Source organism: Pleurodeles waltl, chromosome 4_2, assembly GCF_031143425.1.
Source record: "Pleurodeles waltl isolate 20211129_DDA chromosome 4_2, aPleWal1.hap1.20221129, whole genome shotgun sequence".
NCBI classification, from domain to species: domain Eukaryota; kingdom Metazoa; phylum Chordata; class Amphibia; order Caudata; family Salamandridae; genus Pleurodeles; species Pleurodeles waltl.
In genome coordinates, this window is record NC_090443.1 from 658,242,926 (window position 1) to 658,256,082 (window position 13,157).

At 44.7% G+C, this 13,157-nt stretch overlaps 1 protein-coding gene across 5 annotated transcripts in view; it reads right to left on the reverse strand.

The window, feature by feature from the left end:
* The window catches only part of LOC138293160 (interferon-induced protein 44-like), a 260,617-nt gene that overhangs the window by 218,274 nt on the left and 29,186 nt on the right, over positions 1 to 13,157 (reverse strand). Inside the window, exon 1 of one of the 5 annotated variants that reach the window (XM_069232215.1) lies at positions 6,479 to 6,630. The exons of 2 other annotated variants lie outside the window; for them this stretch is intronic. The gene's annotated coding sequence lies outside the window, so the exon portion shown is untranslated. Of the gene's footprint in view, positions 1 to 6,463; positions 6,631 to 13,157 lie in introns of those variants that run through there. 2 more of the 5 variants (XM_069232217.1, XM_069232219.1) reach the window with 2 other exon arrangements.

Genomic DNA, 13,157 nt, shown 5'->3' on the forward strand with positions numbered 1-13,157 from the left:
TATTTGGATTCCCCTCCTGAACAGTTTCTCTTCCTTCAGAGTCGGGCCTCCTCTTCCCTCTCTCAGCAAGCAGCTGGTGTCTGGTGTTAGGAGGATCCTCGTATCTTCTGGCAGGAAGTGTAGACTTCAGGTGAAATCTTGCATTGCAGAGGCAAGAATAGACTTAAAGCAGAAGAACAAGAAAGTCCCTCAGAAAGCATTAGTCATCTGCGACCGCTTCTTTTGCCCCAAGCTACTTCGGTATTACAGAAAAGATACAAATCCTTCCCTGGCATCTTCTATAACATTGATTGTGCCAGTGCAATCGTGAGGGCGTGTTTCATCTTTTATTTGGGGTGGGGGGGCATACAAATAAGGAAATACTTTGCCTCTGCGCCATAGTACAGATGCGGGGACAGAGGCAAAAAAAAAGCTGTAAGAAGGTGCACCACACAGAGGTGACACACAGTCAGTGCTCCCACAAGGGAGCCCCTCGGAAAGGGGGTCCAGGAGCTCCCAGGGACACCTGTGCAGGAATCTCCCTGCAGAACTAGGGTGACCACCTGGCATTGAGGCAAATTCTGGACAGGACTGCAAAAAATTCAGGACAAAGGGTCAAAATTCAGGACAAAGGGTCAAAATTCAGGACAAAGGGTCAAAATTGAGGACAACAATTCAAGAACAAAAGTCAGTTTTACAGACACACGCAAGAGAGGCCATGCCTCACTATGCTGTCAGTGCATTTATTTACTCTTTTTTAACATAGCACTATTTATTCACTGTGGTCTTTTTGTGATTGCCTCCTGGTATGCTACATTCAGGTGTCACATTACGTCCTTGTTCAGTAGTAAATTAATGCCCTTCAGTACTGCGGCAAGGCCATCACCCCTACCCAAATCTACCCAATCTTTCCTGAAGAGAAAGTAACAGCAACATTTTGATTATGTTTCTGAACATTTTAAAACCCCTGGCAAACAGTTTGGGAAACATTAAGGTAATTAACCTTATGCTAGTTTAAACAAATTAAACTAAAACATCTGGCTTACGCCAACCGCCCATGGACTTTCAACCTAATTTTTTTTTTTTAAAGAGGCAGGGCAGATGGTGTGGGCGACAGTCTCACACCTAATGTCAGGGTGTGATGTACCCATAACTTGTCTGTAGTCTCACTGCACTAGAGTATATGTCTGGGACTCTACATTTATCTCAGAAATGGGAGCCCAGACTACCAATCAAAGATAATAAAAGAGGAGGATGAAATTGAGAGCAGATGGGAGGTCCACGGCAAGTAATTCAAAGAGTTGTTGCTAAAAACTGGATAAATAAAGAAGAGAAGAACAAGGTGGGACAATTCCTAAAATCAGACAAGATGGGTCCACCAAGACTATTCAAAGGTATTGGGTACCTGGGGAGTTGTCTCTGCACACAGGTGCTGAACAGAAGGGGCACTGTCAAGTGGTTGAAAAAGCAACACCCATCCAACTTGGCAAACTCTTCTGGTGAAATGGTCCGCTGTTAGTGCTTTTGAAGGGTGAGCAGGGTTCAGACCCCTTGCAAGGTTGTACAAGGCAATTGCCCGCTTTGTCCATGTCTTTATATGGTTTTGAAATTGAGCAAAAGCCAAACTAGAGATCTGGGTTATCCCTAAGTGTCAAGTACACACAGAATCTTCAAAATATTTGGGATGTAAATTGCACAAACAAAATGTTCAAATTTTAAAATGTAATTAGTGTTTCTTTAACATATGGCACTGTTTTCGCCTTTATATACAATCAGATCTCAGATTGAACTGGGAACCAGTTACCTTTTGATACCTAGTGATTAATATCTACCATTCTTACACTGATTTCCAGGATGAAAATCTTGGCAGAGCGAACGGTCCCTCCAAGCCCAGTTTGCTTTTTGGTCTTCTCTCCTGCTTTCTGTAGAGGCCATGTGGCACTAGTGAAGATAAGGTGCTACTCCAATGATAGTATTATTTTGCAAACCTTCCCCTGCTCATCCTTCATTCCTTCTTCAGACATGCCACACATCTGATTTGGTCACTGCGGCGCCATCGGGAGCTCTTTCCACTCTAAAGCTAACTGTGACTGCGGGTGGATTAGGCCTTCTGACTTAGAACGCTATTATTCAGCTGCACAGGTCCAATGGGTGGCTCGCTGGTTTCTGCCCACCTCCCTGCATGAGATGGGGTTTATCAGTAAAGACTTTTAAGAAAGGCTTAATGCACTGCTCATTGTTTCCTACTGACCATTGTACTGATCACCATCCGGGGTTATCATGCACAGCTTTCTCTTGCCTTGCCAGAACCTGTAAACTCTCTGACAAGAAGAAACCCTATGCTCCTGCACTATCTTTTGCTAAGCCTTCCCACTCGTACAGGATGGCTGTGCTCAGAGCAACTCCATCAGTGGCATGTTGCAGGCATCTTAAAATTGGGGACTTGTTTCTGAACAGTGAGCTACTAAATTTCCAAACCCTTGTGGCAGACTACCATCTTCACCCCGGTCAACTCCTTACTTACAACCACCTTAAATAATCATGAAATGCCCTATTTCATGTCTGCCACCTAGCACTAACCCTACAAGAGGTGTGCCAGAAGCTCTGTACCATAGGAAATGGTGGCAAACTGATAGAATGGGTGTACAGACCTATCCTGCAACATGGAAACCACTCCAGGTCTTGTCGTCATACTACCTGGGTGATTGATGTGGCCAAACCTCTGCAAGATATGGACTAAAATACTGGACTTTCCCCACAAAGTATCCCACAGCTGTCACTTTAAGTAAATTCATAGTGCTTCCTTGTGAATGCATTCTGCCCGTTGCTTGCCATTGGCCTTGTGGTTTGTAACTCACATTTTGTTGCTTTCAATTTGCTGGCTTTATTTGTTTTAGGCTATGCAGCTTGAATTCGTCCCTTCCCTTGCCAAAACCGTATTTACAGTATCCTGCTGAGTTCTACCTTTCTGTAAACAGGCTTGTAAATTTTGTTCTCATCTTATCATATTTGCTGTGCTTTCAAAGAACAAAGTCAAATGTCAGGCTCTGTCTTCGGTGGGAACTTAGTGTTTCCTTTCCTTTCTCTGACTTCAAAGTGACAGGATTTATGCGACAATCTTGCTGGATACTGGGGTTAGGAAAGAGTTTTTTTTATCACATGACAACATTTAAATAAACTTCCGAATATATCAGAATTAGAAGTACAAATCAAGCACATTTTTGTTAATTCTGAACTGTGCTGGAAACAAATACCTTTACATGATTAAAACAAATCATTGTATTAGGTGATGCAATTTCCACACATCATCGTCTGTGCACAGTATAGTTTGATTTGAAAAACTGTGGCCCGTATTTATACTTTTTTTAGCGCCGCATTTGCGCCGCTTTTTGACGCAAAACGGTGCAAACCTACAAAATACAATGGTATTTTGCAAGTTTGCGCCGTTTTTGCGTCAAAAAACTACACAAATGCGGCGCAAAAAAAGAATAAATACGGGCCTGTATATCTGTGCAAATGTAATGGTCATTTCAATCAAAAATGTGTTGTCTGTAATGGCAGTGGGTTAGCATATCATCCATACTGCACTCCACTCTGCTCTGCACCACTACACGCCACTGCACCCTACTCTGTATCACTCTACTTTACTCCACTCCATGCCACTGCACTCTTCTCCATTCGGAACCACTCCACATTAAGCCACTGCACTCTATGCTACTTCACACTATGCCTCTCTACTCTACTCTATGCCACAGCACTTTACGCCTCTCTACATCACTGCGCTCTGCTTGACTGCACACCATACCACTCCAGTCTAGGCAACACCAATCGAATCCGCACAACTCCACTCTCTGCCACTCTGCAACACTGCACTGTACGCCACTGCACTCTAAGCTAATACACTCTTGCTAATGCACTTTACTCTGTAACACTCAACTCTATGCCCCTGCACTCTACCTCAATACACTGTACATCACTATAATCTACTCTGCACCCTATGCCACGGCACTCTACACTACTTTACTCTATGCCATCACACTCTATGCCACTTTATGCAACTCCACTCTACCCTGCACCTCTCCATTCTAAGCCACCTCACTCTACTGCGAAATAATCTACGTTATGCCACTGCACTCTATGCCACTCTACTCTGTCCCACGCCACTCCATGCCACTGCACTCTAAACCACTGCACTCTACGCTAACGCACTCTAAACAACTGCACTGTACTTTGCACCACTGGGCTCTACGCCACTGCTCCTATGCCGCTCTATTCCACTCCACACAACTATGCCACTAACTTTAATCCATGCTGAACAGCAGCTACTCTGGTGTATAACATGGCTAATGGCTAAAACACATTAGCAAAGCCAATAACTCTTTCGTAGATGAGACCTATTGGCTTTGCCAATGTTTGTTAGTACTATGAGGTACCGAGGTACCTGAAAGAACTGTGAAAAATACAATTACATCATAATAAAGGCTGCTACAAAATGCGCAAATACATTTTAGTTAAATAAAAAAAACTGTGCTTCTCAAATACAGATTTGAATAAAATACAGTTTATACCTAGTCCTAAAAAAAATTATAACACTCCATTAAAACCACACACTCCACAGCTCACCTTGGAACACCATTACAATACCTCTTTAAAAGAAATATCTTTGCCACCAGAAAACTTCAAGTGACTCCTTTTAGTAAAGTCAATGCAGGTTTTCAAGCCCCTTTGTATTTGTAGATTTACCAGCTGGGCACATTTGCATGTCTTTAGGGAAGGAGACCCCCTGTCAAGAAGGTCTGATTCTTATCTGTCTGCCCCTCCCTCAGAGCACTGGAGACTCCCTGCCTTCCAGTCCAGTTGGGGAAACTGATCTGCCCCTAATTTCGCCCTGCCTCCCTTGCCCTTTAGGTGAAAGGCTAAAATTACGGCTGTCCGTGAAGACTTTCATCACGGACAACGGACGGACGGCAGGGCGAAATTACGGATAGTCCGTGAAATTTACGGACGGGTGGTCACCCTGAGAACACACATCTCGAGGGAGCGTTTTGCTCCTTTCCAAATGCAGACCAGCGTGGCCATGGACAGCTAAATGTGGAACAATGGCTTCAAACAACCAATTCGCTGTTCCCTAATTCACTAACCCAGGTCAGGCATGCATGAGTTCACAGCTGCGCTGAGGGCAGTGAATTAACTGTAATAGGGCACTGTCCGTGTTTGGTGCACAGCGCACCCATTTAAGTGCACCATGATGCAAACAGGAACAGTGCGCCCTTCACGTAATGTGGACCGTGGTGTGTCTGTCGCCTCTTAGTATGAACTTTGTCTAACTTTCAACTCGGAACATGCTGATTTTGTTATGCTACCTTGGGTTTTTTATGGGCCTGGACATGCTACTTCATCTATACTGCTGTAGTGTGCACGTGCGTCGAGCATGCGGCTCAGCTAACCAAGACTGTGATTTAGAGACTTCCAAGGCATGTTACACTGCTGTGCAGGTCTTTGGGGATTTTATGGGTCCAGAATATGACTTTTTTTATCTGCAGAGATGTAAATCACATTAGCTCAGGGCACAGTGTTTTGAACTGTGGCTGTTACTGGAAGTCAAGCTTTTACATTTCATCTGAATGGTGTGTCTTAATGTGGCCAGGACAAACTGGTTACTATCGATTGATTGGATCCGAGCCCGAGTAGTGACCAGTGGCTGAGATTAATTATAGCATTCCATCCGTCCCTTTTTTATACTTTTGTTATTTCACGTCAAGCATGTGATATCCCTTTATCTCTGCCTATCAAATAGGAAAACCATACTTAATTAAAAAACCTTACATGGACGAAAGTATCGCCAAGAATCATATTGATTGATTTATTCAGGCAATACGACTTTTAGGGGGTCAATGGGAAATATATTAAAACATGACAAATGGAAGGTCTTACTCCATACAGGCGTTTGAGAATCAATACTGAAGCTACTTCTGTCGAGCAAGACAAATCACAATAAAAAGATACCCAGTTGCAGTTACGTTGCCTCAATAGTTTAAAGCTGTATGACTGTCCATACATAACCACCCCGTTGTCTGAATCAAAACACACAGTGCTCACTTACTTTATGGCCGAACATCGTGATATACTCTATACAAGGACTACTGACTTGCTCCGGCCTCTGCGCAAGTAGTAAACGTACTCAAATATACTGGTTTCTTTAGCGTACAATGATCAAAGAAGCTTCACATTTCAATGACTGCCAGTGATAGCGTGAGAACTAATTAAGACATTCCAATTTAGTTTTGAGCAGATTATGCCAAAAAATCATAAGGGCTGAAAACTAAATTGCCAAAAGGCTTGGGAGAGAGCTGCTTCAAAAGACCGGAAACGGCAGTCAGTGTGGTAGCGGTTTCTTATCACATTCACATAGTAGAAAATAAAAACAATGGTGATAGATTCAGCAACCTTCTACTACCGACCAAGGCAATGTTTAAAAACGCACGCAGAGTAAAGATACCTTACGGCTACACGTGTTCTGTTCTTGACAAACTTCTCCTGCTTGCAGTTCCGGCTCCTGCTTGCAAGTCCAGCTAGTAAAATGGTAAAACTGAAAGTATTTATTCAGAGATGTAGAAACCGAGGAAATTCCAGAGCTGAGTCAACCGGAAGTTTGATAGTGAGGAAGTGCCGAAGCAAAGCGGGCGGGTTTGCCCAGGGTCGAAAACCCATAGAATGTATGTAGGACATCTCGCAATCTTGTATATTTTTACCAGTAATTATGAGCAAACTATAGGAACCAGAATGCAGTGTGATTATGTTTAGCACGCTGGGACTCGCACATTACATGAAGCAGCGTCCTCACTGCGAACAGAATTTGTAATGTCTTGCAAAAGTTATATGCCTATTAACGTGTTACTTTGTAGGTGCTCTCCTGTCAGGAGCTACTATTTGATCCATGATTTTAGGGTCGAGCGCGCAAGCGCTCTGTCCCGTTTGTAATCTTTCTGTGGGCTTTTAATCACGCCGATGTCACGCCCATCACTTTCACCGGTTCGTGGGCTTGACTTTTAAAATTGTGAAAGGCATGCTGCATACCTCACGCCTTTTCCAGTTTTTAGCCCTCCTGGAGCCCGGCTAACTACTGAAAAAATACGACGCTCCATATTTTCCGCATGACTTCTGGACAACTTTTTATTTTTATTTCCTATGCATCGCGATCTTGCTGGGCAGTTATCAAACGCTTTGCATGCCATCGACCCTGTTACATGGATAATTGTACTTTTGCTGATACGTATGACTGCGAGCAAACTTCTGTTACCTTTTTTTGTGTGTCTTCTTCACACTCATGGTGGCCGTTGGCTCGCTTATGTGAAAGTGTTTTACTTTTCATTTTATGTGGCAAGAAAAGTCCGGTTAGGAGTCTGCAACCATAGCAGCTCTAAATCAAGCAAATGCGAGACCCATTGCATTGCAAATGCTTGTTTTTTGAGGGTCAAAACTGTGAGAACATGAGCTAGCACGTGCCTCTCGCTTGCGAGGCACTGTTGTTAAGGCTGTTGCTGGGCTGTAGAGAGTCTCCACAGCTTCTTAGTCTGCCTGGGAGCACCCGGGCTGGGCGCTCCCAGCCAATCCTGACGCTGCTCTAAGCAGCGACAGGATTGGCCGCAGGGCAGGCTGGGAGCCTGTGCCTGCAGCGAGATGGAGGAGCAGAGGACCAGCCCGGGAGCAGAGGACTGTTTAAAAAAAAATAAAAAAAAAAATCTAATAAAATGTGTTTCCCGTCCTGTCTCCCCCCTCCACTGCGCCGCTCCACCCCCTCTGTGAGCTGCGACTAGTAGAATGGAATGGTGAAGAGTGGAGTAGAGTGGTTCCAGAGTAGAGTGGCAGAGAGTGTTGTGTACTGAAGTGGGATATTGTGGACCTGCGCAGTGTCATACACTGGAGTGGCAAAGAGTGAACTGATGTAGAGTACTGTAGACAATTGTGGCGTAGAGTGCAGTGACAGTGAGTGTAGTGGCATTGACTTCGGCAGCGTGTAACGCTGGGTCATAGAATGCAGTGGCATAGATTCGAGTGGTGCATAGTAGAGTGGAGTGGCACAGAATAGTGGCGCAGAGTAGAGAGGCACAGAGTAGAGTGGCAGGGAGCAGTGTGGCGCAGAGTGGCATAGAGTGGAGTGGAAGAGTACCGAGATGCAGAGGGCTGTGGCACAAAGTAGAGTCAAGTGGCAAAGAGTGCAGTAGCATAGAGTGCTGAGTAGAGTTGAGTGGCATGGTGTGCAGAGGCTTAGAGTGGTGGAGACTATAGTGCCAGAGAGTGCAGTGCCATAGAGTGGAGTAGTGCAGAATAGAGTGGCATAGAGTTAGGTGGCAGACAGTGAGGTGTTGCAGATTAGAGTGTCAGAGTTCAGTAGAGTGGAGCAGAATGGCTTAGAGAGCAGTGGTGTAAAGAACAGTGATGCAGATTAGAGTGCAATGATGTAGAGTGCAACTGTGTAGAGTCCATTGGGTTAGAGTGCAGTGGTTAAGAGTAGAGTGGTGTAGAGTGCAGTGACATGGAGTGGCAGAGAGTGGAGTAAAGTGGCGTAGAGTGCAGTTTCATAGAGTAGATGGTTTCAGAGTAGAAGGAAATGGTGTAAAGTGGAGTTGTGCAGGATAGAGTTCAGTTGCGTAAAGTGGCACAGAGTATAATGTTTAAAGTGGTGTAGGGGGAAGTGGCATAGAGTGCCATGGTGCAGAGTAGATTAGAGTGACGTACAGTAAATTGGCAAAGAGTGCAGGAGCATAGATAGAGTGTTACAGAGTAAAGTGCAATGGCATAGAGTGTATTGGCATAGAGTGCAGTGGCGTAGAGTGCAGTCTTGCAGAGTGGCATAGAGTACAGTGACACAGAGTGGAGTTGTGCAGAGTAGACTGATGTGGCCTAGACTGGAGTGGTGTAGAGTGCAGTGGCGAAGAGTGCAGTGGTGTAGCATAGAGTGGCGAAGAGTGAATTAGCATAGAATAGAGTGGTACAGGGTAGAGTAAAGAGCCGTAGCATGAGATGGTGTACAGTGCAGTGGCATGGAGTGGTGCAGAGTGCAGTTGTGAGGTGTAAAGTGGAGTGATGCATAGTAGAGTGCTGTGGTGTGGAATGGAATGGTGCAGAGTGCAGTGGCATAAAGTGGAGTATTCACTGTGTGGTAGCACATTCTTCTTTACAGTCTCATAATTCGTCACTGCAGTTTGTGAAGTAGGGACCAAGCACTGATTGATTCAACTGAAGCAGGGCCTGTTTTATGTGCTCTATGTGACCGAGGTACTATTTTGTTCTTTTTTAATTTGTAGTGCCATGCAATTAGAAGGTGTGTGATTGGCAATAACGTGACTCGCAGGACAAACACAATTGTAAAGATTCATTTTCTATAGTTAACCTTCTGTACTTTTCCAAGTCTTCTTTTCTCACTTTGCACTTGTTTTTTTTTTTGTTTGTTTTTTTGCTCATGGGCACTGTTCTCTAAAGATGAGGATTATCCTGTTCTAAATATTGCAAAGCGACATTGTTTCTTTCTTATATGTAATTTTTAAAATGATGCTTTAACACAAAATTGCACAGTACACCCCAATCCTCCCCACTCCAATCTGCCACATGCCAATCTACCCCACACCAATCCACCGACTCAATACAATCCACCCCAGACCAATTTAATCCACCCCACTATAATCCAAACCACTCACCCCATTCCAATCCACCACACTCCAATCCTCCCAAGCCACCTAACTTCAATCTTCCCCACTCCCATTCACCCCACTCTAATCCGAAACAATCTGCCCCACTCCCATCTGCTCGCACCAATCCAAAACAATCTACCCCACTCCAATCTACCCCACACCAATCCAAAATAATCTGCCCACTTCAATATGCCCACCCGAATCCTAAACAATCTGCCCCTCTCAAATATGGCCCACACCAATCCAAAACACACTGCCCCACTCCAATATGCCCCACACTAATCCAAAACAGTGTGCCCCACTCCAATCCAAAACAATGTGCCCCACTCCAAACTGCCCCACTGCAATCCAAAACAATATGCCCCACTCCACTCCAAAACAATGTTCCCCACTCCACTCCAAAACAATGTGTCCCACTCCAATCTGCTCCATTCCAATCTGCCCACCCCAATCCAAAACAATCTGCCCCACTCCAATCTGCCCCATCCTAATCCAAAACAATCAGCCCTAATTCAGTCCACCCCACCCCAATCCACCCCACTCCAACCCATTCCCAAAAAATACACTCCAATTCAAAATAATCTGCCCCACTCCAATCCACAACATCTGCCCTGCTCCCAATCCAAACAACCTGCCACACTATCAATCCAAAACAATCTTCTCCACTCTAATCTGCCAAACTCCAATCCGAAACAATCTGCCCTACTCCAATCCAAAATAATCTGCCCCACTCCAATCTGCCTTAATCCAATCCAAAAACCATGAGCCCCACTCCATCCTGTCCCACTGTAATTCAAAAACAAAGTGCCCCACTCAATCCAAAACAATGTGTCCCACTGCAATCTGCCCCATTCCAATCTGCCCCCCCAGTCCAAAACAATCTGTCCCACTCAAATCCACCCCACACCAAGCCAGTGAAATACAATCTACTCCACTCCAAACCATCCCACAAAACACCGATCCACCCCAATCCTGTTCACCCCAACCCAAACCACCTTAACCCACCTCAGTCCAATCCACCTCATTCCCACTCCATTTTACCCCACTCCATTCCACCTCCCCTCAATACAATCCACCTTGCTCCAGTCCACCCCACCTCAATCCATCCCACTCAAACTTTAGTCCACCCTATTCCAGTCCACCCCAATCAAACCCAGCCCACTCCAAGCCACTCTACTCTACTCCAATTCACCCTACCTCAGTCCACCCTACCCCAGTATAGTCCACCCCAGTTCAGTTCACCCAGCCAATACCATTGCAATTCACCCCTCTCCAATCCACCAGACTCAATCCATTCCACCCCTTGCTCCATTCCATCACACTCCATTGCAATCCAATCCACTGCAGTCCAATCCACCCCACTCTACCCCAATCTAATCCACTCCACCCCAGTTCAGACCACCCCACTCAGTCCAATCCATCCAACCCACCCCACTCAATTCCGTCTGACTCCATTCCATGCGATTCCACCCCACCCACCCCAATCCAATCCACCCCAGTCCATTTTGCCCCACTCCAGTGCACCCCACTCAATCCATTTCAGCCACTCCAGTCCACACCACTCAATCAATTTGGCCACTCCATTCCACCCCACTCCACTCCAATCCACAATCAAATTATCCCACCCTCCAGTGTAGTTCAATCAATCCACTTCAGTCTAATCCACCCCACTCCATTCAAATTCACCCCATTCGGAACCACCCTGCTCTAATCCAATCCATCCCACTCCAATCCACCCAAGTCCTATCACTCCAATCCACCCACCCCAAAACCAATCTAGTCCACCCCACTCAAATCAACCTCAATCCACCCCACTCCACCCACTCAATTCAACCCACCCTACACCAATCCAATCCATTCAATCTACTCCAATCCACCCTACTACCCGAGTCCACTCCAACCCACTTCACCCTATTCCACTCTGCAATGCTTCACTGTATGGCACTCTCTGCCACTGAACCACTGAACTCTACTCCCCTCTGCTCAGCTCAACTCTACGGCACACTACTCCCCCCTACTCCAACAAATCCAGTCTAAGACACTCCAGTACTCCCACTCCACCCTAGAACACGCTACTCTGATCCAGGTCACAACACTCTATACCCCCCACTCTAGGACACTACACGCCAATAAATCCAGTCTAGAACACACTACTCCCCCCACTACACTCTAGGACACTCTTCCCCACTAACCTTTAGACATGCTGAACAGTAGCCACACTGTTTTTACCATGTTGTACACCACATTACCAAAGCCAATAACTCTTGCATAGGCGAGACCTACTGGCTTTGCCAATGCTGGTCTTTTTTCAGTGTATCTTCAGACACTTAAGATACTGCTGCTGGGATTGTGCAGGTAAATAGTTTTTAAGACGCCCATTGAGTGTGTTAATGATAGCCCATTATGCATTTGGAAGGCTGTGTCTGCCCTCTCACCAACTGGGCTGTTTAAATCTCGATTACTTGCAAGAAAGAAAGGAAGTCAGAAACTACATTTCATTTTGCATTTCAGAAGTCTGATAATTTGCACCACAAACATAAAAGCAGGGCCTCTGGAATTATATGTTTCTGCAGCTGCAGCATTTTCAGCAGAATCATGGTTTCCTCATTTGCCATGTAATGCACCATCTACTGCACAATTTAAAGAATTCAACAAAAAGTACATTTTCTTTCTAGTCCTAACAGATCTAATAATATTCCGAAGTGTAACACATAATTCTGAGCAGTGGCAGATTCTTTGAAAAATTTAATCGCTCAAACTTCACTTGCCGATTGCATTCAGATGTTAAACTGGTACTAATGTGATGCAACTTTGCCCGACACATTTAATATTTACTAATTATCAAATTCGCTAATAGTCAAAATAAAGAAATAATGCTAACAACAGTGTGACATTATGCTGCATAGTTTGCCTTAATTAGCGTCCTTAATGTGTTAAACATATGGTACAATTTGGTCCTCCTCTGCTTCATAATTATATGACCCCCCACATATAATATCATCTGCCATTCCTGGTTTCACAGCCAACAGCATGTTGCATTCTGCAGCTTATAGCTCTACCTTGAACACTGTCATCATGGACTACAATGCCAGAATTGGCATAAAGGATTGTGTATGACATTAAGTCACTTGTCAGCTATGTTTTACTTTTTTACAATGGTATCTAGTCATATACAAAATATGGATTCACATGTAAAACTAAAAGTAAACTCTGCTCACATGTTTTCATTCACATCGTGCATTAAAACAATCATTGGCAATGCCAAACGTTTTGTCTTTTGTGCTGCAGAAAATTTAATACAGTGTTACATCATGGCGCAGGTACAGCATGGGCAGCAGCAGCACAACCTTCCATAACAGAGAAGTAAAAGATAAATCACAGAAGCAGGAGGGACGTCAAACAATACTCTTGTACATACAGAATAGGTACAACTGAGGTAACTAACACACTAAAGAGGGAGTGAAAGGAATTCAAAGACTGTTATAC